The following is a 25,962-nucleotide window of genomic DNA, read 5'->3' as shown; positions in this document are numbered from 1 at the left end:
ACTATTTTATTTTTGTAATTTCTTGCGTGTTTGAGTGCCTACTAGACACAACCGTTTATTTTAATAACAGTGTAGTGTACAGTATCGCCGTTGCTATCGACCCTCGTATCGTACAGGCTTTTGTTTGTTTGGTTAGAACAGCTCAGTGTCGGTTAGACCGTCAGTGAGAGAGCACTTCGATTTCCTGCTGCTAATAAGGCGAGTACACCGTTCGCTTGTAGGGTAAACATAGTCATGTGTAGGGACTGTGGTTGTTGTGAGCGGACGCAAGGAGAATTGGCCACTCTTCGGGGGCAGGTGGAGGCTTTGTCTGTTAGGCTCATCGAGCTCGAGGCGCAGGCGTCGGCTCGTAGTGGCGTTGGGGCAACTGTGGTGAGACCTATGCCTACTTCGGTGGCCTTGGAATCGCATGGAACCCCAGATGTCGCTGCGTCTTCCGGCAGTGAGCATCTTACCGGTCAGCCATCACTCCAGGGTGAATGGCGGACAGTGGTGGGCTCGCGCGTGCCTGGCCGAAAGGCGAAGGTGGGATCTGGTCGCGTGGCAGCTGCCTTACCCCTTTCCAGCAGGTACGGGGTGCTTCCTAGTGGTGATGACATCGTTTCCGAGCCACCACAGGATGCCTCGCCTGTTGGGCCAGTGGCCGATTCTCCGGCAAGGTACCGACAGTCACAGAGGGCGGGCCTATTAGTTATAGGGAGCTCCAACGTTAGGCGGGTTATGGAGCCCCTCAGGAAAATAGCGGGTAGGTCGGGGAAGAATGCCAGTGTGCACTCGGTGTGCTTGCCGGGGGGTCTCGTCCGTAATGTGGAGGAGGCCCTTCCGGCAGCTATTGAACGCACTGGGTGTGACCGGCTGCAGATAGTAGCACATGTCGGAACGAATGACACCTGCCGCTTGGGTTCTGAGGCCATCCTTGGTTCCTTCCGGCGGCTGGCTGATTTGGTGAAGACAACCAGCATCGCACGCGGAGTGCAAGCTGAGCTTAATATCTGCAGCATAGTGCCCAGAGTCGATCGCGGTCCTCTGGTTTGGAGCCGTGTGGAGGGTCTAAACCAGAGGCTCAGACGACTCTGCGACTATAATGGTTGCAAATTCATCGACCTCCGTTATTGGGTGGAGAACTGTAGGGCCCCCCTAGACAGGTCAGGCGTGCACTACACACCGGAAGCAGCTACTAGGGTAGCAGAGTACGTGTGGCGTGCACACGGGGGTTTTTTAGGTTAGAGGGACCCCCCCCCCCCCCTTGGGCGAAACGATAAAATACCTGACGGCTTACCAGAGAGGACATTATCATCGTTGATAAAGAACGTCCGTCCTCAGAGACCAAAAACAGGAAAAGTCAACGTAATATTGGTAAACTGCAGGAGTATCCAGGGCAAGGTTCCTGAATTAGTATCTCTTATTGAAGGAAATAGTGCGCATATAGTATTAGGAACGGAAAGTTGGTTAAAACCGGAAGTGAACAGTAACGAAATCCTAGACACAGAATGGAATATATACCGCAAGGATAGGATAAACGCCAATGGTGGAGGAGTATTTATAGCAGTAAAGAATTCAATAATATCCAGTGAAGTTATTAGCGAATGCGAATGTGAAATAATCTGGGTTAAGTTAAGTATCAAAGGTGGGTCAGATATGATAGTCGGATGCTTCTATAGACCACCTGCATCAGCAACCGTAGTAGTTGAGCGCCTCAGAGAGAACCTGCAGAACGTCGTGAAGAAGTTTCGTGATCATACTATTGTAATAGGGGGAGACTTCAATCTACCAGGTATAGAATGGGATAGTCACACAATCAGAACTGGAGCCAGGGACGGAGACTCTTGTGACATTATCCTGACTGCCTTGTCCGAGAATTACTTCGAGCAGATAGTTAGAGAACCAACTCGTGAAGCTAACGTTTTAGACCTCATAGCAACAAATAGACCGGAACTTTTCGACTCCGTGAATGTAGAAGAGGGTATCAGTGATCATAAGTCAGTGGTTGCATCAATGACTACAAGTGTAATAAGAAATGCCAAGAAAGGAAGGAAAATATATTTGCTTAACAAGAGTGATAGGGCACAAATCGCAGAATATCTGAGTGACCACCATCAAACGTTCATTTCTGAGGAAGAGGATGTGGAACAAAAATGGAAAAAATTCAGAAACATCGTCCAGTACGCCTTAGATAAGTTCGTACCGACTAAGGTCCAAAGCGAGGGGAAAGATCCACCGTGGTATAACAATCATGTACGAAAGGTACTACGGAAACAAAGAAAGCTTCATCATAGGTTTAAGAGTAGTCGAATCATAGCTGATAAGGAAAAGCTGAACGAAGCGAAAAAGAGCGTAAAGAGAGCAATGAGAGAAGCATTCAACGAATTCGAACATAAAACATTGGCAAACAATCTAAACAAGAACCCTAAAAAGTTTTGGTCATATGTAAAATCGGTAAGCGGATCTAAATCCCCTATTCAGTCACTCGTTGACCACGATGGCACCGAAACAGAGGACGACCGAAGAAAGGCAGAAATACTGAATTCAGTGTTCCGAAACTGTTTCACTGCGGAAAATCGTAACACTGTCCCTGACTTCAGCCGTCACACGGACGCCAAAATGGAAAATATTGAAATAAACGATACCGGAATTGAAAAACAACTGCTATCACTTAGTAGCGGAAAAGCATCCGGACCAGACGAGATACCCTTAAGATTCTACAGTGATTATGCTAAAGAACTTGCCCCCTTTCTATCAGCAATTTATCGTAGATCGCTGGAAGAACGTAAAGTACCTAGCGACTGGAAGAAAGCGCAGGTCGTTCCCATTTTCAAGAAGGGTCATAAATCAGATGCGAATAATTATAGGCCTATTTCGCTTACGTCAATCTGTTGTAGAATAATGGAACATGTTTTGTGTTCTCGTATTATGACGTTCTTAGATAATACAAATCTCCTTCATCATAACCAACATGGATTCCGCAAACAGAGATCATGTGAAACTCAGCTCGCCCTATTTGCCCAAGAAATTCACAGTGCCGTAGACACTGGCGAGCAGATTGATGCCGTATTCCTGGACTTCAGGAAGGCATTTGATACGGTTCCGCACTTACGTTTAGTGAAAAAAATACGAGCTTACGGAATATCGGACCAGGTTTGTGATTGGATTCAGGATTTCCTAGAAGAAAGAACACAACATGTCATTCTTAACGGTTCAAAATCTGCAGATGTAGAGGTAATTTCGGGAGTACCGCATGGAAGCGTGATAGGACCTTTATTGTTTACAATATACATAAATGACTTAGTTGACAACATCGGTAGCTCCGTGAGGCTCTTTGCAGATGACACGGTTGTCTACAAGAAAGTAGCAACATCAGAAGACTCGTACGTACTCCAGGAGGACCTGCAGAGGATTAATGCATGGTGCGACAGCTGGCAGCTTTCCCTAAACGTAGATAAATGTAATATAATGCGCATACATAGGGGCAGAAATCCATTCCAGTACGATTATGCCATAGGTGGTAAATCATTGGAAGCGGTAACGACCGTAAAATACTTAGGAGTTACTATCCGGAGCGATCTGAAGTGGAATGATCACATAAAACAAATAGTGGGAAAAGCAGGCGCCAGGTTGAGATTCATAGGAAGAATTCTAAGAAAATGTGACTCATCGACGAAAGAAGTAGCTTACAAAACGCTTGTTCGTCCGATTCTTGAGTATTGCTCATCAGTATGGGACCCTTACCAGCTTGGATTAATAGAAGAGATAGACATGATCCAGCGAAAAGCAGCGCGATTCGTCATGGGGACATTTAGTCAGCGCGAGAGCGTTACGGAGATGCTGAACAAGCTCCAGTGGCGGACACTTCAAGAAAGGCGTTACGCAATACGGAGAGGTTTATTATCGAAATTACGAGAGAGCACATTCCGGGAAGAGATGGGCAACATATTACTACCGCCCACATATATCTCGCGTAATGATCACAACGAAAAGATCCGAGAAATTAGAGCAAATACGGAGACTTACAAGCAGTCGTTCTTCCCACGCACAATTCGTGAATGGAACAGGGAAGGGGGGATCAGATAGTGGTACAATAAGTACCCTCCGCCACACACCGTAAGGTGGCTCGCGGAGTATAGATGTAGATGTAGATGTATTGGTGATAAGTTGAGAAAACCGTCCCGATACACATGTGTTACAAAACGCCACTGAATCCTGCGCACGTACCCCGACATCAATATGGGATATGACCACCAAGCACACGTACACAGGCCGCACAACGGGTTGGCATACTCTGGATCAGGTGGTCGAGCAGCTGCTGGGGCATAGCCTCCCTTTCTAGCACCAGTGCCTGTCGGAGCTCCTGAAGTATCGTAGTGGTTTAAAGACGTGCAGCGGTACGTCGACTGATAGCATCCCAAGCTTGCTCGATGAGGTTTAGGTCTGGAGAACACGCAGGCCACTCCATTCACCTGATATCTTCTGTTTCAAGGTATTGCTCCATGGGCGCAGCTCGGTAGGGCCGTGCGTTATCACCCATCAGGAGGAAGGTGGAACCCACTGTACCCCGGTAAAGGCGGACATACTGGTGCAAAATGACTTCCCGATACACGTGATCTGTTACAGTTCCTCTCTCAAAGACATGCATGTGTGTACCATAATCTCACTGCACACCATCAAACCACGATCTCAATACAGGTCCCTTTGCTGGACATTAAGGGGTTGGTGTCTGGTTCCTGGTTCACGCCAGATGAAAACCCTGTGAGAATCACTGTTCGGATTATACCTTGACTCGTGAACATAACGTGGGACCACTGTTCTAATGACCATGTACTGTGTTCTTGACACCAAGCTCTACGGGCTCTCCTGTGATCGTGGTTCAGTGGAATGCACCTTGCAGGTCTCTAGGCGAATAAAAGATGTCGGTTCAGTCGTCTGTATACCGTGTGTCAGGGGCCAACTGTTCCAGTGGCTGCGGTAAGATCCCGAGCAAGGCTTCCTGCGGTACTCCGTGGCCGTCTGAGGGCACTGATGTGAGATATCGGTCTTCTTATGGTGTTGTACACTGTGGGCGTCTCGTACTGTAGCGCCTGGACACGTTTCCTGTCTGCTGGAATCGTTGCCAAAATCTTGGGATCACAGTTTGTGGCACATGGAGAGCAAGTGCTACGACCTGCTGTGTTTGAACAGCCTCCAGTCGCCCTAGTATTCTACCCATCATAACGTCATCAATATGTGTTCTTTGAGCCATTTTCAACACACAGTCACCATTAGCAAGTCTGAAAACGTCTGCACACTTACTCGCTGCACCGTACTCTGACATGCAGCAACACGTATGTGGACTGCTACCAGCACCATCGTGCGACGACCGCAGGTCAAATACACCGCATGGTCATAAGCCGAGGTGATTTAAACCCGCAAACCGCCCACCAGAGCGTTGTTTCACCATGTATCAGCATTATCCTCAATTTATGGGCATGAGTGTATTAAACAGACAGGATACAGACATATAGTATTGGACGGAGCATCTAACGAAATTCTGTATTCACATTAAAGTTGTTCAAAATGGCGCCGTCTATGACGCAGCAAACGTCAAGCCGATACTCACATTTTTACCATACACGGTCCAACACCACACGGTTGTTATTAGCTATCACATTAATTATTTTCCTTGCAACGCTTCCAAACTAAGTGCAGGGGAGGCAGGAACATATAACCCCATAATAAAATATCAGTTGGAGTTAAGTCAAATGATCCCAAAGGTTACTGAAGGGGAAGACCGTTAAGCTGCATGTCCCGTGCAACGCTGAGGCAAATTGGGTTTAAGGTAACCATGAACATTTGAAAGACAGCGAGTTGGAGCAACCATTTCATTGGAAGCTGAAGTCTCCACTGTCTTGCTGTAACTGTGACATAACTCATTGCTGCAGCATCTCTAGGTACACGAAACCAATCACAGATATCTCCATAAAGACCCATAAACTTTGGAAGCGGATATGGCACAAAAGAAGTTTATTTTTAGTGAATCACAAATGTATTCTACAAAGTCAAGTAGATGAGTGCCATAAATTACGCTCGCTATGACGATCCATCTTTTCAGACATGAAGTGCTGCTTCATCACTGAAAGCGAACTTCTGCGCAATACGATCTTTCTCCAGAAGAGTTGTAAGTCTCAAAATATTTAGAACTGAGCCCTGTGGCTCGATCAACGATATTCCCGCCGCCGGTATGGGTCATCTTTCCGTTGGTGTGCGCAGAGCACGCGGTGGCTCCACATACCGGGGCGATCGGGGAGGGAGGGGTAAGCTCTAGCAAGTAGCGAGGATTTTGCTTTAGGACGCCTAGCAATAACGTCGTTTGGGAAGTCTGGCGGACAATACAGGCGCCGTGCGAGGCAGCAGGAAGAGCACGTCTAAAAGGGGATATTTATCCTGGGTGACAGCGCCGTAGCAAATATCGCCTGGAAGTAGTCACGTTACTGGGAAGTCGTCGGTGTATTTTGCTTCATGCCTTTCTCCTCGCACCGGGATCTGAAGCGGCTGGCTTCGTCGAACAAACAAGAGGGTAAGGGCCTTGCTTGTACTGTAAATTGTGGCCGTAATCGAGTACTTGGTTCAGTGTTGTTGACTTAATTTTCTTGACCTGCCGTTCCTACTCCTACTGTGTCTGTTCTCGAATGTGTTAATTTCAACTTTTTAGTACTTTCAACATTGCAGCCCAGTCACCAATCGTGATAATGTAAGATATAATAAACTATCAGCCTCGATTTCGGTAATGAAACCAACCTTTACCTAGATTTCAGCCCAAGTAATTGAGCGTTCTTCAGAAGATAAACCTGATACCATAATATGCATACGAGGGCATGGTCTAGAAATAAAACTAAAACATCCTGAATAGGCATAGTCATTGGTTTCATTTCTCAGTGGAGGCTGATAGTTTCTTATATATTTAATTTCAACTTGCTTAGTACGCAAGGTTCTAGTGAGAGCTGTATATGATGTGATGAATAACATTTACTAGGGCCTAGAGTGCTGATACATTCTGTTTGCCGGCCGCGGTGGCCGTGCGGTTCGGGCGCTGCAGTCCGGAACCGCGGGATTGCTACGGTCGCAGGTTCGAATCCTGCCTCGGGCATGGGTGTGTGTGATGTCCTTAGGTTAGTTAGGTTTAAGTAGTTCTAGGTTCTAGGGGACTGATGACCATAGATGTTAAGTCCCATAGTGTTCAGAGCCATTTGAACCATTTTGAACCATTCTGTTTGGTGATAGCTACCGTCAGTGTTAACCGCCAGAAACAGTTTGGCTGATCCTTGTCTAAGTGCCGCCTGGTTATCGTATTTATATCACACGACGGAGCTAAGCTGGCTAATTGCTGTAGATATACATGGATAAAATTTTCTCTAGATATGTTTTGCTGTGAATTACAATAACATTGCTGTTACGTTTCTGTCTGAAATGATAATGCGTCTGACACACGTGTGTAATTCTAAATGAGTAGTTTCATAAATTCTTACAAGTTACTGAGAGACCACTGGTTATTGTGTGATTAAATAGTTTAAAACTGATTCTGTTAATGAAAATACAAGAATTCCTTCAATGACAGTATGTGGATATGGTAATTAATTTTGATTTAATCACAAATTGAAGTGTGGCTATTTGCTGTAAGTCGCCTGGTGTTTTGCGTGCTTGTTACTTGCATTTGATTTCGTTTTATCGGGACTTCAGCTGTTTGTCCTGGTAGTGGGTGCGGGGCCCTGGGTTGCATCCGGCTTGTGCTGTTGCGTATTTTCCGCCTCCTTTGCCCGCGCATGCCGGCTGCCTGTGTATATATTTAGCTCGCGGCTTAATGTACAATTGGCCTTACGCACATAAGATAATAGATTTGTATTGTTTAGCTGATGTTACTTAATAGGTTGATTAATTCTACAGATATGCTGTAATGAATTATTGTGTTTCTAGTTACTTAAGGCAAATGTTAGTTTGTTGTAGAAACCCACTGGTTCAGGGAATTTTCGTGCCTATTCGTGACCGTTACTGCTCCCGTTTGGGGGTGCATGCCGATCCTGTATTGGAAACAGCTGAGCGGGCGGGCGTCGGCTTCTGGGCGTAGTTTGTTGAATCCTACGAGGTTGCTTGGTCACATGAAATTTTATATTTTATATCCTACATTAAAGGGTGCCTGCCATTTAAGTAACGTAGTTGTGTGCCATGGTATCTGATTTCTTGTTGCCTGTAATCTGAATTATTTTGGTAATACCATTCACGGCAGTAACGAAAGTCTATACTTCCTTGTTAAATTTTAGTAAATTGTTCTTCAGGTTGACCACAGTTTTTGAGTAAATAATTTTTAACTCATTTCAATAAATGGGTAATAGGCCATAAGTGCCGTGGTTTATGTATGATGAAATTTTGAAGTAACTTGCTTTCACTTAAATGGTAATTTGAAAAATGTGTTGATGGTTTTATTTGTTATTTGTCTTGTATAATTTTATCAAATAAATGTTCAGAACAACTGTCGATGGTGATTGCCTGATGCGTCACTTGGTCCAGTCCTACCACCCCACAGCCTATTGTGCTGAGCTTGTGCCGTTGTGTAAAAGTTGAATTCTATGCTGGGGTAAAACATCATTGTAAATGGTGCGTGATTAAGCGGAGAGACGGAAACCACTCCCGAGTAGCTGACGGTTAAGGAACAGGGACACCTTTAGTCAGGAACGTCCGATGAAGCGGTGTAATCGCGTAAGAACAGTTGGTAGACAGTCGCTGCCTTTCGTGTGCGGCACCTTGAACTATGAACCGGTCTGTGTGTTAATATACTTTGGCAGCAGTTCGTCTTTGTTAGACCATCAATGGTGTAAGCTACCTCCGTTGCAACCGAACTCAGAGGGATGTCGTGCGGTAAATGGGCAAAGGTTGCCCCTCATGGGCTGTTGCCGGGGAAGTGTATCGATACAGGAGTTTTCATGGCCGATTCATTTGTTAGTGGTGGAAAACCTGTCCGTTAATGTGTTATTGGGATGCGAGTCCATAAAACGGACGGGTTTGGTGTTAGATTACGCCATTAGGATGTTTCATTTGCGGTTCGCACCCGCAAAGAAGTTAAGTTTGTATTCATGCCAGGGGCAGACCGAGGTAAACAATATATCTGTTCAGGATTCTGAATTTGGGTTCAGTCATTTGTCAGGTAGTCACGCAGAGGAGTTTTTGGCACTTCTGGGTCGTTTTTCTGATGTACTGACCAATAGGCTTGATGTGACGGGTAAAATTCGTTACCATATCCGCTTGACCGATGATGTGCCAGTTCGACAACCACCGTACAGGCTGTCACCGCTGAAGATGGAGGCGTTGCGCCAGTTAGTTGATAAGATGTTGGAGGAAGGCATGATCAGGAAGTCGACCTCTCCTTATGCTTCTCCGAACTTTCTGGTGTCTAAAGCAGAGGCTGGATATAGCCCGGTAGTGGACTATAAGAGATTAAACCAGAAGGTTGTTTTGGAGTCTGTGCTGTTGCCCGACTTGCGCCACTGACTTACCTGGTTAGCGGGCTGTGACGGTACGTCACATAAATGGACATTTGGAGAAAAGGACAAAAAGGTTTTTCGCTTGTGTCACGTGTGAACCATAAATTATCTGAAGCCTAAGTACGTCTGCGCGTTGTATAACAAATAGTAAAGAACGGAAGTTATTATTATCAACACACAAATATCGACGTAATTAACAAAACAGTTTTTTGGTATAATCTCTCTGTAATATAGGCCATGAAGATGAGAGACAACACTTTGATTGAACTCTCTTCTTTTTTTTTTTTTTACATCCCTACATCTACATCCATACTCCGCAAGCCACCTGACGGTGTGTGGGTAGAGGTAGGCCGCCGTTGTAGCGCTGGATAATAATATGTAAGTTTTTCTGTATTTTTGCTAAATATAATAGAAATTGTTACTAGAAAGTGTGTGTTATTGACTTAGTGGGCACCTCTCATTATAATAATCAATTATAATTAACAAAGGTTTATTCAGAAGTTCGAGTTGCGGGGAGCTCTTCTTCCCTAGCAGAACTTGGGCGGCCATTACGCTGACGATTCGTGTTATTAAATGTAAATGCGAGAGACTTCTCAGTTTTGACCTTTCATTAATTTCAAAGTTAAAAAGAGTAGTTCCAGATTTCATTTACTAAAATTCACAGCACTGACTCAGTATGTTTCATTTTTAACCACCTTACGGAAGATGCGATTCTCTCCAGTTTTGCCTTGCAAATAATGGACAAGAAATATTGAAAATCATTCCATTCAATAAGCTCAGCAATATCTCAGTTAAACTTTGTGTAGTTTGGTACATAAATAACCAGTAGCCCCTGAGACCCATATTAAGAATCACTTTTAACTACCTGTAACGAAGGTGCTTTACCATAATTAGCATAGCGGTTGTGCTCTTATATCTGATGTACAAGAATGTATTTGCACGTCTTCTGGTTCCTTTTGGCGCGAGGCCCACACTTATAATCCAGTCCTTCAGTAAGACCCTTCATGGCATATTATGTACAGTTCAGAAAACTACTTAATACGAGAAGTTTTGTAACTATGCCATATTACTGTACGTAATTTAATCACTGCATAATTTTTTCTTGTATTTTCTAGTTAATATGCTTGTGTTCTTGACTATTATTAATGGAGTTCGATTCTCTTCGGTTACCCTTTACCTAGAGCTTAGCAAACAGAGTTTTGCCTGATCATATCTTACATATGGTCCCTGGAAATGAGGTAAATATGTTGAAGCAGATTCCCAGCTGATTTGACCAACATGGTGTTCGTAACTGATAAGTACAGCATGCAATAATTAATTTCAAAGCTCTAATTCCAAAGTTGACGTGTGGGTAAAATTTTAATTAAGAGCGCTGTATTTATTTGCGTGTTTTATTATGTGTCCCCTAAGGTGATGGTGCATAATGTACATTATGCAGATGCTGTATGTGACAGACTGACAAGAGTCATAAAGTCTCACTTTGTATTCGTTCTTTTAATTAATGTTCACTACTGCTGTGTTTTCAGCACGTGAGTAACTTTCAGTATATTCTCAGATATTTCAACGCTGTACTGTGGTACCTGTGACTTTATGTATACAATACTGGTTTATAAATATACTGACTGAAGCTGTAACTACTGTACAATGACCTAACATGGAAATTGCAGTAGTGGGCTTTATAATAAATATTACAGTTAGTGGCGAAGTCATTTACAAAGTGCACCGAGACTATGATCACACAACAAATACAATCGTGTACTACAATTTGTGCTCCATAAGCTCTGATGTAGATATATCATCAACACCGTGCACAGTTTGAGCCTGTAATTTGGTCTTGCCATTCGCCGATGTCAGCTATTGCAGAAGTGAGGAGAATTGCCTGCTGTTCCTCAGAGAAATACTTTAACGCAACCGAGCGTTATCAGATCCCCGTGGAAGACTGGCCAGTAGTCGACTAGCGCTGTTTTATGATTGTTATCACTGCCGTTTATAATTCACAGGCTGGAGGGTAATAGTGGTCGGCAGCAGAACGAAAATTCAACACAAGGATAGATACTTCATTCTGTGATAAGTTAAAATATTTCTCACCGATGACTTTCGATCTTCTGAATTGCACACATCAGGTTCAGTTAACATTCAGAAACCCAGTAACATTTTATCTGTCAATATTTCTGAAGAAAGGCGAATGTCAATAAATCCGATTCCAGAACTTTAAAATGATAATAATATTTCAGAAGCCATCTTCATTGCTCGTTCCAAGGCAAGGATAACTGTACCAGTTAAGAGACCTGTGACAGACAGCACTTTCGTAACATAAGCTTCATTGAGTATTTAATCCTGAGAGAGAGAGAGAGAGAGAGAGAGAGAGAGAGCAACAGAAGAAGCAGAGACAGAGACAGAGATTGATAGAATGAGAGAGAGACAATATAATTTAAGTTTGTTGTTAGTAACAAAGTTATTTACGGTTGGGCATTAGATTAATTGGTATTTACTTCCTCCGTTAATGCTACTTACTTCATTTAGAGTATTACTGTTTTCAGTCTATAGAACAGTTATTTAGAAAATGATTATTGGACTGGTTCTTTTGCTAAATAGTGTGAAAATGACTTCTGTAACAAACCGTGAATATAGCGGTAGTCTTTAAAACTCTAAAATAGATACAATTAAATTTGTATACAGGATGATTTAACTGCCTCCACCGATGTCATTTTATGCAGCCCGCAACGTTTACCTGCCCTTCAAGAAATACGCGAGATTTTCATATTCTCTCGCTCGCTATGCTCGAACTATTAGCCCTACAGAAAGAAGAAAAGGACATTTTGTACGAATTTTAATGTAGTTCAATTTTGTACTGGGATAAGTTTTCGTTAGAGCCGTAGTTTTCGATTTATTCAAGATAAACGTACGAAAGGGACCTTCAAACGCCTCCCCCCCCCCCCTGCCCGCCCCCTCTATTCAGGCTTTCTGGTATGTGTTCAAGAGACTCCCTCCTAAATGTGCACTAAAATTAGAGAATGCATGAATTATTCGTCACATTCAATTCTTTTTGTTCTTTGTCGACTGGCTTTATTACGCCACGGGTTCAGTCGAGCACCTACAAATTGTAAAACTGGCGGTTGTGTAAATTTTACCTAACAATTTTGTGCTTTTAACAGAACTAAATAAACAAATATGTCTCTGTATTCGTCAGCCTTTCTAACAATGAAACTACTTTAATTGTAAAACGGCTAACGTTGGACCGAATTGCCAATGAAATCAGTTTTATCGTAACGTTTTCAAAACACTTCTCTCATTACCGCCACGGGCATGTTATAATTAATAGTGGCAACAAAACAGACGACTAAGCTGTTGGCGTAATACCCCAATCAGACACAAAAAAAGGCCGAAAATCGCGAATAATTCATGTAGCTGGAAGTTTTTTTACAGTCGTAGGAGGTAGCGCTACAAATGACATACTAGAAATCCTGATTGGTGAGGGATGTCACTTTTGTATGTTTTTCTTCAATAAGTCGAAAACCGTTGCATTCATCAATAATGTATCGCAGTACAAAATTTAACCACATTAAATTTCCCACAAGAAGTGTTCATTTAGTCTGTAGGACTAATAGTATCTATAGCACTGTGAGAGATGGTGTATGGAAAACTCTCGTATATCTTATGAAGGCCAGGTATAATATTGCGGGTTTTATAAAATGACATCGGTAGGGGCAGCGTATGGACGTATGTCCTGTGGATACAAGGTACGTGTCTTTAATGCAGTGGTTTCCACTGCCTTCTGCATCCTCATGCCGTTGATCATAGCTGATTCTTCCGCCTTTAGGGGCAGTTTCTCATCCCAAGGACAAGAGTGTCCTGAACCTCTGTCCGCTCCTCCACTCTTTTTGATATGGCCGTTGGCAGGATGAGGTTGACTTCTTATGCCGGAAGTCTTCGGCCGCAAATGCTGATTTTTAATCAAAATTTAGGTAGTGGCTGGATCCCAACGCAGGACTGAAGATATTTTGATTATGAATCAAAGACGCTACCCCTGTACCACGGGTACATACGAAACTTCATATTGCTTAGAGTTCTAGTTTAAAGTGAGCAGAGACAATGATGGAGGGAGTCTGCACAAACACAGAGGTGAAATTATGATATCTCGTCTTTCTATATATCATCATGAACAAAAGTTCGATCTTTGCGCCGAATAAAAAATTCATCAAAATAAGTTGCAATTATGAGAACAAAATGTTAAAGCTAAATTGTAACACATAGCCCCACACATCATCACCTTACAGCAAACTTGTACTAAATTGCCCCTATGTTTCGGTAAAAATGTAACCAATTGGCCAATACATTACCATGCTACAGCAAAAATGTAACAAATTGCCACATACATGGACAAACAAATTGCCATATACATGGACATGTTACAGCAAAAAAATGTGACAAGCTACCTCATACCACACCACAAATTGTCACCAATTTCCTTATTTTGCAGCATAAATCAGATCACCAAGGTTAAGCACTGTTGGGCTTGACTAGCTCTTGGTTGGGTCACTGTCTGGATCTGCTGAGTGCTGTTGGCAAGTCGGGTGCTCTCTTATGGGGTCAGTTGAGGAGGTACTTGATTGAGAAGTAGCAGCACTGGTAAAAAAAAACTGACAACGGCTGGGAAAGCGGTGTACAGACCACATGCCCCTCTGCATTCATAACCGGTGAGGCCTAAGTGCTGAGCATGACAATGCATCTCGTCAGTCCTGTTGGGATTTCAGTGCCTGTTAGGATGGCGTTTTGATTTTTCTTGCCTGGATGTTAACTTTATCTTGTTACACGATAAATTTTCCAATCTCCTGCTATTCAAAAATAGAGATAACATGACCGTTTTTCCATACATCTACATGTTACAGCAAAATTTGAACGAATTGCACATACATCATTGTGTAACAGCAAAATTATAACAAACAGCCCCAATTTTGCAATGGAATGTAACTAATTACTTCACATTTCGCTATGTTATAGAGAAATTATAACAAACTGCCCTTTACATCACTATTTTACAATAAAAATTCAACAAATTGCCCAACAGGTCGAAATGTTACAGCAAAATTTAACACTTTACAGCAGACATCATCATGTTTCTACAAAATTGTACTATATTTCCTCATGCTGCAGTATGAATGTGACAAATTGTTCGCCAGCTGGAGTGGCTGAGCGGTTCTAGACGCTACAGTTTGGAACCGCGCGACCGCTACGGTCGCTGGTTCGAATCCTGCCTCGGGAGAGGATGTGTGTGATGTGCTTAGGTTAGTTAGGTTTAAGGAGTTCTAAGTTCTAGGGGACTGATGACCTCAGAAGTGAAGTCCCATAGTGCTGAGACCCATTTGAACCATTTTTGAACAAATTGTTCCACTTATAATAAATTGTCACAATTAAAAAAAACTGTAGCAAACTGCCTGCATGTTACAGTAAAAAATGTATTTTTTACTGATTTTCGTACCTTCTTTGTTTTTAACAGACACACTAATAGTCATAGGACCCCTTGCTTCTATGATACTCTTTCAAAACTCACGTCGCAACGTATCTTACATTCCACTCTTTGGTCTTTTATCAGTAACAATCCAGCTTGTTGGTGTCATTGTCTTTGGAATTCTGTGTGTAATGTCTTGGTGTCCTTAAAAGTAATTCGGTCCACTTTTTGCCAATCTCCCATCCAGCTTTGTATATTGAACTAGCTTGTGGGCACAATCTATTACCTACTTCTAATAACAAAGAACCCATTATTTTAACTCTTCAAGATGTTCTTAATCAACTGAGTTACATGCTGTAGCCTGTGTGATGGAAGGGTACATATACTGTATTTTTTAAGAGGAGATATTGAAGTTTTTTATACATCAGAGTAGTTCTGAAAACTTGTGTAATTTATTAGCAATTGCTATTGAGATCCCACATTTCAAAGCTTGAATCATTTGATGTTTTTTCCTAATCTCAGGTAATAGCTGGAAAACTGAATCAAAATGATATGCTAACCAGGCAAGGAAGTGATAAATGACACAGAAAAATAGGTATTTGAAGCTGAAACAGAGGTCATCCAGAGGATCTTGAACACTATAGTGAAACCAATTGCTAACAGAATGTGTGTGCAGTGGCATTAGTGGATCTATGGTCTTATTCTAACAGCAGTAATCAACAGTGCATATCTACAGACGAGATATATATGAGAAATTGTTTCAGTTATTGTAAGGTGGGGGTGTCAGCTATTGGGGGTGTCAGGGACTGTGGGGTGTCAGCTACTGGGGGTGTCAGATACTGATTCCCAAATGTGTACTGACCTGTGTTACAGCAAAACTGTAATCATACTTACATATTGCAAACATAAATATCTTAACATAAAGGACAATATATGAGGCAACGTGTTACAATTTTGCAGTAACATGAGGGCACTTCACCACCGTGGCAAAGGCACTGTGAAACCGTATGAATTAGCATTATTGGCAGAAAGCGAAAACTTTTTTAACTGTTGAATGATGGCAATACATTAGGGTATGGGGTCACAATATGTGGCTGATTTTGATATCACATTTATGTTAGCTAAAATAAGATTTTGACAAATTTAGATGTTGCAATTACATTGTTTACTTTGGTACAAAGATCAAACTATTGTTGTCAATGAGTGCACTTTAAGCTGTACGTTATGTCCGCATAAGTGACCATGTGTGATTTACAAAGTCATGTATCCAGTCCGTATGTATTTGGTTTGTTGAGTGCGTGTTACATTCATAGAGTTAAGGTCAACGACTAAGCTATAATTATTTTCAGAAGTAACTTTAAGCATGCCACATGTAATTTGATAGGTAAAATGGGCAATGTGGATCTGAAAATATCTGTGGATCCATTGTACTTGCGAAGTGTTGTGCACTAATCGAATTTTGGCCATCACCAATGTACCTTTAATACGCAAATTGAGTGAGTGGTTTAGCACTCAGTCATCGAAACGCCTTCTTCCCCTCCTAAAATGGTGTTTCGTCAGATCGTTTGTCTTTCGCAATTCAGTGTATTTACATGTCGTATTCATGACTTACTGGAATTTAATTTTGTATTGTTTAGTAGCTGATTATTGAAACATAGTCCACAAATGTTTTAGAGAGCGTTTACACTACAGTTCAAATTTGTAAGTGTCTCAGCCTTTCTCAGAAGTCTTTTTTTACCTAACATTGAGTGTGCCTTCACTGAATTTAATAAAAAGCAGAAGGAGACTGTCTGGTGGACATCTTAAACGCGAAAATATAGTTGTGAAACTTATACATTATGTGTTTACTGTTATCGTCTCCCCTCCTAAAACAGTGCCTTCTCAGGTTTGATTTTGTTCGGAATCCTTTAGACGTAGCATCACCTTCATTACATTCTTCCAGTAGCTAACATAAATTCAGGCTACCGGTACCTATTTGTTTGTGTATTTGCCTGCCTAGCACGGTATTTTCCCGAGCATGTGTTTTGTGTGATAAGATATCTCGTCAGGTTCGTTTTCGTACATCACTTGATTAAAGTCTTAAAACGTGGAATGTCTTAGATCGGTAAAAATTTAATTTTTTAGCCATATTTGTTTTGTAATAATTTAGGCGGGGTAAACAGCATGGGAGAATTAAATTGAGAGACCACAACCGGGTTCTACACATCACTTTCGTAATGTGTGTGTGTGTGTGGGGGGGGGGGGGGGGTTGTGTGTGTGTGTGTGTGTGTGTGTGTGTGTGTGTGTGTGTTTGTGTGTGTTTGTGTTTTTGTGTGTGTGTTTGTGTTTTTGTGTGTGTGTTTGTGTGTGTGTGTTTGTGTGTGAGTTTGTGTGTGTGTGAGTGTGTCTGATGAAGTGCCACATTAGGCAATTGAGGTGAAACTCATATACTTCTCAATATGGAAATACGGCAGTATTGACCATAGTTTTATTAACCTGACACCATTTTACACAATCCAGGTGAAGAAATTATGTTGTATTTCATGCGCTTCAGGTAAAGGTTACATGCTCGTATTTTTCTACATGAAAATAGTTTAATGGTGGCTGCACTTCTATTTGAACGATAGCATGATTTTAAGTAAGTCAACTGAAGGTTACATGTTTTCCTTTTTTAATATTTGTAATAGTGAAGACTGAATATGACGGATAGATACTGATTGCCTATGTCTTCAGAATTTTTATTTAGTCGTGTGATGGACGCGTCTATGACCTTCATGATCTTCAAACACGTGCAAGTAGCTGTGGTCTCCCATCAGATGGGAAGGCTGCCTGGTGCAAGTCTTCTCAGGTGACGGAACTTCGGCGACTTGCGAGTCGATGAGGATGCAATGATTTGAAGAGAACGCAACACCCATTCCCCATATGGGGAAGATCTCTGAACCAGCCAGGACTCGAACCCAATCCCCATGCATGGCATCGTACTGCACTAACCACTCATCTACGGACAGGGTCATGAGCTTCATAAGAGACTTGAGGGCCACAGTGAACGAAAGTGTTAGTAGTCAGACTATTATTATATTTTACTGAAATATACTCTCCGGAGCTCTGAAGTTATGATGGATAAAACACAGGGAGCCATAGATTATCACAACACAACAAGAAACAGGCTGTTGGTAGAGAAGGTGAAAGATATGAGAGGGAGGAAGTAATTGATACTTCACACTACTTACGTCGCTACCACTTCAATTGCAAACAACGTACATTATTGCTCTGTGATTTTCACGTCTTGATTGTAGTTTGTCACTTCATTTTTAGAAATATTATACCACCGTCTCTTGTTTCGTACAACTCACTAGGATGATGTACCTACATCTGATGCAAGTTAAACTACAGTCATCGAGTTTTTCGTTGTATGCAGCGGACTTGTAGAGCGTTTTAAAACTTGACTTACATTTAATTTTGGTGTATGATCATGACGGTAGATGCACATGAAAACGAGCAGAGCTGTATTAGGTGTAGTTCTATTTTGAAATAATAGTCTGGTGGAGTTGAAGTTTTCCCTATATTTATGAAGACCACCCAGAAGCAGTCAAACAGAGATACTGCACAGTCTGAGTGTAAGTACATTACCATGTTTCACATAATACAAGAGGATTAGCTAAAGCAGGATGCTGATGTCCACGCAAGCATCAAAAATCACACAATGTAACTAAGTTTAAACACATTATAACCTTCAAGCGCAGCCACGCAGTGATCTGTATGTCTATTTGGAATTCACACTTCTGTGCCAAGTGTAGGACTAAGCTGGACTGCCTTTAGTGCTGTAGATAGCGTTTGGAGGACCTATTCTTTTCACAGCACACCCGATTAAAGCTGAAATCGTCAGCAAAGCACCACTGCTCTAACGCTCGCGTGGCAATCCGCTTTTAGGCCATTCATTATTAGCGAGCGGAAGCTTCAATAGCGGTGGCGGCACCGCGTCGCGAATATTTTATGCGCTATTGCCGGCGGTGGAGTTGTGGTGGGACTGTCCGGTCTAAATTACCCGCAGCGCGCTGCACCAGCCTGAGCGCTGCCCCAGCTAACTGCTTTCCACGCTACAGTAGTTGTCCGATATGATCTCTTTTTTTCCGATCTCACTCATCCGCAAGAACTTCGGATGTCATTTGATACTGGGAATGAGAAACTGTTACTTTAGTTCTAGATTTATTACATCTAACACGTGAAACAATCTACATGATGGGATAATGCTTTCGGAATGAAATTTAACTGCTCTGTTGCTATGAGAGTAACCTATTAACTGTATTGTAAGTGTATCGCGATCCACAGTCGAAGTAAATTTTTCAATAACAATAATTATCCGCACTATCTTTCGTAATTTTAATCAGAATATTCTTCTCTTTTGTCATTTTCGCTGCCGCATTGTTTCAGCTGTATAGGCATTTTCAAGTATATGGCATAAATGATTAATGTGATATTTGGATTATATTTATCGTTCAGATAAGAAAAATTCCGTTTTTTCCACTAAATGCTTAATTTGTTTCCAAGAAAATGTGTTCCACCTATTTATACTAAGCATCATCAGTGATACAGCACTTTTAAATTATCTAATTATTTTTTTCAGACATACGATTGCTATTCATCATTTTCTTTCATCTTTTTATTCTTATTGTGTAAACATTGGTTCTTTTGTAGAAACTAGGTGCACACAATGCAGTGACATTTCGTCACATTAATACATTTTACTTCAGACTACCTTTCCTGTGAGACACTGGGCATGTCCTTCTCTACATACTCTACAGCCGACTATGGAATCATGAGAACTCCTAGGGCACACTGCAAATCTCCAGACAAGATATTTATAGTTAAGTAGTTGTCTTTATATTATAGGTCACCAATGAAGCCTAGTACTTATAGGCGAAACATGTTTCATTAGGAACAAAAAAAAAAAAACATTGCGTAGCAACTGCGGAGCACAGGCCGAAAATATTAACATCACATATTTGTGTTAGGCACATCTTACGTAGGTGAGAAACAATATGACACAAAATGTTTTTTTAACAGCTGTGATGTAACATTCTACTTGCAGGTATAATTATTAGAAGAGTGGAAACAATGACAAGGAATTGCTCAGATCATATGAGAAACTTATTATTGTTATAATCTGAAGAAAAATGTTTACAGTTCAGTAAATGCACATAAATAGATCCAAGATGGCCACCGAATGAGATCACAGGAATTATCTTCGTCCGTTAAAATAATCTATTTAAGAGGAAATAGTGTCAGATTTAAATTTTCTTTGTTTTGTATACCTGCTGTAGTGTCCATTCTTGTCACACAACTGAATATTAGCGTACCAGCAGAGCTTGCTCTTGAAAAAACTTCGTGTTAGCTGAAGTCCCGACTATCACGACATAACCTGAAATTTTGCGTGACATAAACACAAAAAATTCTATTCAAGTTTTCTTGATAGTGCAAAATTCGTTTAAAGAAGACAGCTACTAGTTTCACCAGTGTCGATTGTCACAATAAAAGTGTAATTAAACGTTTCGAAATTGTATTTAACTAACACATTTCGTATTGTTAACTAGTTAGATAGACGCGATGTAGGCCTAAATTTTTCGAGTTATAAACGTTTAAAAACCTGACGAAACATGCTTGATAACGTATAATCTCTAAAAGCAAAGTATTTACGAATTCATTCTTCTATAATTGCATCTCTAAATCAGTACAACAACAACCACCACCGTACATAAGACCTTTGTGTCGTTTTTTGTTTACACATAGCCAATCTCGCGTCCTTGACAAATTTAAAACATTCTTTAAGCTTATTTATTGTTTCAAAACTGACCATGAGCTAGAAGTGTGGGAGCCTTTATAGGGTAGTGAGTAGAGGGATTTGTTGCCAATCTTGTAGGAAATATTTTTACTGGGGTGGGGGAGGGGAGGGGTGGGGGGAAGCAATGGGTAGAATGTTGGGAGGACAGATGGGGATCTCTCCTGAAACTGTGGAGTAGGCAGTAGGAACATTTTGATTGGAGAACAGGAAAGGAAAATCTGTGCCCTTCAGGCACAGTTGGAGGAAGCAAGTAAGGAACTCATAAGGACCAAGGGAGATAGGGGGAGGAGGGTAGTAGGGAATTGGCTGCTTGTAGGAGAATAAGAAGAAAGGGAACAGATCGGACAGTTCTATCATCAACACCAGAAACAGGTATCTACCAGAGCCTGAGCTAAGTGGAGAGGAGCCGCACGTTCGACGAGGAGCAGGAAATGTGCAGCACACCTCAACTGAGACAAGGAGCCTAGGAAAGTACAAAGTGTTAAGAAGAAGGAAGTGCTGCTGCTACGTAGTAGCCATGGGCGAGGTGTAGGCCCTTAATTACACGAAAGTTTAGGGGCAGCGTACCAGGCTACCCGTATCTTCAAGCCAAATGCAGGGCCAAGTAATGTGATAGAGGACCTAGGGTCTTTATGTAAGAACTTTACCAAACAGGACCATGTACTGATAGTGGGTGAGGCAGAAAACAGGACACGGATGTGGCATGTGACATAGGTGGTGATCTAGACAAGAAAGCTTCCCTGACTCATGGCACCAGTGTACACTTTGAGCTGTTCTGGCGTCATGATCGACCACACGTTGACGGAGCTGTGAGGTGAAACAATGTGGGGTTATGGATGGCTCTGAGGACAGCCAACTTCACCCATGTTTCTCTGGTGTCCGTCAGGGCTATCAACAGATGGGGTTTCCCTAGGCATGGCCTACACCTAAAAAGGACAGGGAAGGGATGATTGATACAGCTGATTCATGAAAGTATAGGAGGTGGATCTCGGGCCACACATGGTCAAATATATGTTGTCATAGGCACAAAAAGTACGTATTTTTTAAGATAAATCCAGGCAACATGTTTCCCTGCCTAAAGAGCATCTCAAGCAGTTTAAAAAAATACTGAAACACTCGCTCACAAGACGCATTTTAACACTACAGATATCACACATACCAGATGTTACAAAGAAAAATTAATCATTGGATATAGTAACATAGGGCATTTTACAGACTTCACAATCCTCTATCAAAACATGAAATGAATAAAAAATAAAATACAACTATTAGAAGTTGAGCTCCAGCCTTTGAACTGCACAGTAGTTTGTGTTGCTGAGCACTGATGTAGAGACACAGAAATGCAACATGTAAAATTATCATTGTATGAAAGGGCTAACTCTTACTGCAGAACTGCTTTAAGGGGTGCAGGATCATGCATTTACATCAGAAAAGGAACACAGTTCAAATCAAGATATGACCTCAGTACAGTAAGTGAAGATAAACAATTTGAAATATCAGCTATTGACATAACAGGGCTTGAGAACACCAAGAAACAAATCATTTTGTGTGAGTATAGATCTCCCAGTGGTAGTGTGGACACTTTTTCAATAAATTAACAGAAGTTCTACATAAAGTCTCAAATATAAAGGTCAACATAATTCTGTGTGGGGTCATTAACATCAACACTAATATCATCAATGAATCCAACAGCACCATCATAAATATCCTTCTAAGTTTTGGTATGTCCCTATTGGTAAATAGTGCTACAAGGTTGCTACAACGAATGCATCAGTAATTGGCCATGCTGCCACAAATATGGACAGGGAAAAATATGATGAGGCTGTAAGAGATGTCGGACTATCAGACCAACTCTGTCAAATAACAGTAAAACCAGGCATCGAATCATTCCCTAATTTTCAAGCCTACAAACGACACCTATCAGTAATCAAAATATAAGATAGTTCAAAAGAACCAGAAAAAGCTGGGATGAAGTGAATAAGGAAACCAATGTGGATATGAAATTCTCTAAATTCTACACATTATACAAATTAAACTTTAAAAAGGAATTTCCAAAAGTATGCATGTCTGTATCAACATCTCACAAAAATAGATCGATAACAGGTGTTAAGAAGTCCTCCCAAACACTTAAGCACCTCAGTTCCATGAATAATATTCACAATGATCAAGAATTCTCGAATTTCTTACACAGATACATAAAGATATATAGGAAGGTGGCGCTGCTGCAAAAAGTCATTAAATGACAAAATAATATATAATGCAGACAATAAAAGCAAAGCATTCAGGGATGTTACAATAAAAGGAAACGGGTAGAGGCAAACAAATTCAGAATAACATACTGCTAAGGGAGGGGGATAAGGTAATAAATGATCCACAACACCTAGCAAAGTATGTAAACGAGCATTTTTCAAGTAATGCAGAGAAGTTACTGCAAAAATTTCCCAAAACAAATATAGCACCTGTAAATAATGTTGCACTAAATACAATGATGTTACATCCAACCACAGAGAATGAAGCCAATAAAATTGTTCAAAAGCTAAAAATTAAAAAGTCAGTAGGCTTAGATGTAGTACCAATGTGTGTTATGAAACAATGCATAGACAATATACAACGCGCCTTAATAAATATAATAAATGAATGCTTCTCATAGGGGACATTTCCAGAGCACTTAAAACTTTCAAGCGTTGTACCTTTGCTTAAGAAAAGTTATGCAGAAAACATAGAAAATTACTGGCATATTTCCCTGCTGCAAGCATTCTCAAAAATAATAAAAGCAATTATTGGAGGCAAATTAATGAATTACCTGAATAGATACAATCTATTAAGTGAATCATAGTTTCGTTTCTGAAGTAACAAAAATACAAAGTCAGCCTTAGCAGAATTCAAAAAAGTTGTAGTTAATGCTCTTGATAAAGATGGGTATGTCACAGGTATATTTTTGGATCTTTCTAAGGCATTTGATACAGTCGACCACAAGATTCTATTTAATAAGTTAGAAGTATTCGGAAGAAGAGGGGTAGCTAATGACTGGTTTCGATCATACCTACCAGATAGGGTACAAAAAGTAGAGATAACACATACTTCAAAAAGATCCAAACATTTAGTAAACCACTTACCAGAACCAAATACATTAATATAGGGGGTTCAGAAAGGTAGCATATTAGGACCAATACTATTCCTGATAAACATCAATGACTTTCCCAGTAGTGTTACAAATGGTGAAAAAATTGTCTGTACTGTGATAGAAATATTATAGTCACTGAGAAAACAAGAGAACTCCTTTCAGAGAGAGCAAATGAAACTCTCAAGGATGTTTACGATTGGTCAATAAGCAATAAAGTGACATTGAACATAAAGAAAACTAATTTCATGAATTTCAGTTCAAAGAGAAAAAATGACAATGTTAAATTAAATTTAGATGACACCTCTACAGTCTATGTGACAAATGCAGAATTTCTAGGTATAAATATTGATTCTCAGTTGAAGTGATGTGAACACACAAAGGTACTTTCAAACAGAATGTCATCAGCATGTTATGCCCTTAGAATCCTATCATCAGTGTGTAACATGCAGTGTCTTTTAGTTATGTATTATTCGTATGTACACTCAATTCTTAGCTATGGCATTATTTTTTGGGGAGCAAACCCACAAAATTAGAACACAATTTTCAAACTCCAGAAAAGAGCCATAAGAATAATAACGAAAAATACTTGTCGAACTCATTATAAAGATCTGTTCAAAACACTTGGAATTTCAACTGCTCCATGTGAATAGATTTACCAGTCAGTTGAACACATCAAAAATGTTAGTAATTACTGCACAAACAGCTCTGTCCATGATCTTGCAACAAGACCTAGACTCAACTTATATTGAAATAAACATAAAACGCAAAACAGCATTTTCTACCAAGGAATAAAACTGTCCAATAAATTACCGAAAGAAGATAATTGTAGAAATTCACTTATTTAAAAAGGCAGCTAAAAGTATCTGTTATCCAATACATTTTACACATTGAAGGATTACTTAGATAAAACAGAGTAGGAGTTTGTAAAAAAAATTATACAAATAATAATAATAATAATAATAATAATAATAATAATAATAATAATAATAATGATTATAAAACATCCTATATTCCACATAATAGCTTCATTTTCTGTTTTTTCCATCTTTTTTTCTTTCCAGAAATACTTATCCCCAAGCTATGCATACTGCAATACTAACACCTCTTCCTCTTTCTGAGCTCAACATCTCACTCATTATGGAGGGATGCTGACTCAGTTTTTCAGGATAAAAAATGGGAATTTTCGGTACAGAATATGGCCCAGAGATCACCAGTGTGTGTGTGTGTGTGTGTGTGTGTGTGGTTGTGTGTATGTGTGTGTGTGTGTGTGTGTGTGTGTGTGTGTGTGTGTGTGTTTAGGTGTGGTGTTATGAAACAATGTGTGTATAGTGTGGTCAGTGACTGATAGTGAGATATGAGTGAACGGTGTGGCCTTACATTACTAAGTTATTTGTTAATGAAGTATTGTATACCACGAGTAAATCTAATGATTATCTCTAACTAGAAGTGTGTTAACGTATCTGTATACTAATTAGCTTATTTTAAATTGGTCTCCACTTGTAAATTTTTGACATGTCCTATATTCTTGTAAAAAGACATCTACAGATGAATAAAGCTACTACTACTATTAGATATTAAGGGTAGATCTGCAATAATTCAGTTAAGGAGCGCAATAGATAGTCTTGTCTGATCACACCTCCCTCAGCGATTTTTTCAATCCATCTATTTTTTCAGAAGTTGGCAGAGACTTACGTTCTGGAATTTTACTAAAGTCAGTGGTAGTGAGTGAATCTAGAAAGTGTGGAGATTAATTCCTGTTGTAATTTCGCATGTTTTGGTATTATTCATCAAATACTCACTATCACTGAAAAGGGTAATTGTGTCCATTGTGCTCTTACCTTACTTATAAACTGGAATGAAATGAAATGAAATGTCATGTGGCTAGGGCGTCCAGTCAGGTAGACCAGGCGCCTGGTTCAAGTCTTTTGAGTTGACGGCACTTCGGCGACTTGCGTGTCGATGGGGACAACACGACACATATCCAGTTTCTGAGCGGAGAAAATCTCCGACATATCTGGGAATAGAAGCCGGGCCCATTATCATGACTACTCAGCTATAGGGGCAGGCT

The sequence above is a fragment of the Schistocerca piceifrons genome, chromosome 1 (genome assembly GCF_021461385.2).
Source record: "Schistocerca piceifrons isolate TAMUIC-IGC-003096 chromosome 1, iqSchPice1.1, whole genome shotgun sequence".
Classification (NCBI taxonomy): domain Eukaryota; kingdom Metazoa; phylum Arthropoda; class Insecta; order Orthoptera; family Acrididae; genus Schistocerca; species Schistocerca piceifrons.
Note: the sequence above shows the minus strand (reverse complement) of the source record.